Source organism: Galeopterus variegatus, unplaced genomic scaffold (genome assembly GCF_000696425.1).
Source record: "Galeopterus variegatus unplaced genomic scaffold, G_variegatus-3.0.2 Scaffold937, whole genome shotgun sequence".
In the NCBI taxonomy this organism is placed as follows: domain Eukaryota; kingdom Metazoa; phylum Chordata; class Mammalia; order Dermoptera; family Cynocephalidae; genus Galeopterus; species Galeopterus variegatus.
The window spans coordinates 247,300-248,184 of record NW_007727048.1 but is presented as its reverse complement, the minus strand read 5'-3'; positions in this window follow the sequence as shown (position 1 = coordinate 248,184).

Sequence of the window (885 nt, the reverse complement as noted above, 5' to 3'; positions counted from 1 at the left end):
GAGTGGGAATTCTCTATAGGGTCCCAGGGAGACTAGAGTATCACATGCAAGACTAGAGTATCCCAGGGCTGAGCAAGAGATAGCTAACCTTCTCACTTGCTCTCTTTATAAAGCCATCAGAACCACACTCATTACTCCATGACTGGATCAATCCATTCACAAGGACACAGTCCTCACAATCTAATCACTGCTCAAAGGCCCCACATTTCAAATACCATAATTGGATTTCCCACCCTCTTAATACTCTTAGATGGGGGAGAACAAGTTTCTAATACATGAACTTTGACCAATTGCATTCCACCCAGCCCCCAAAGTTCATGTCCTTCTCACATGTAAATGCACTCATTCCGTCCCCAGAGTCTTAACTTGTTTCAACTCAAAGGTCCAAAGTCTCACCTGTGAAATCAAACAAGTTATCTACTTCTAAGATACAGTGGTAAGACAAGCTTAAGGTACACTTTCCCTTCCAAAGAGCGAGAAATAGTCCAAAACCCTGCAGGTCAGGCATTAAATCTTAAGGCTGGAGAATAATTTCCCTTGACTCCCTACTTAGCATCCTCTGCACACTGGTGCAGGGCTTGGACCTCAAAGTCCTTGGGCAGTCCCACCCCTATGGATTTTCTGGGCTCAGCTCATGCTTCAGCTCTCCCAGGCTGGCATTACATGCTGATAGCTCTATAGTTCTGGGGTCTCAGTGGTGGTCCCCCTCCTATGGCTCCACTAGGTATGGCCCTGGTGGGGGTTCTCTGCTCCAACTACAACCCCACTCCTAGTACCAAAATCTGTATTAGTGTTCTCCAGAGAGGCAGAAACAATAGGATATATATGACAGTAGATTTATTAGAGGAATTGGCTCACGCAATTGTGAAGGCTGAGGAGTCCTAC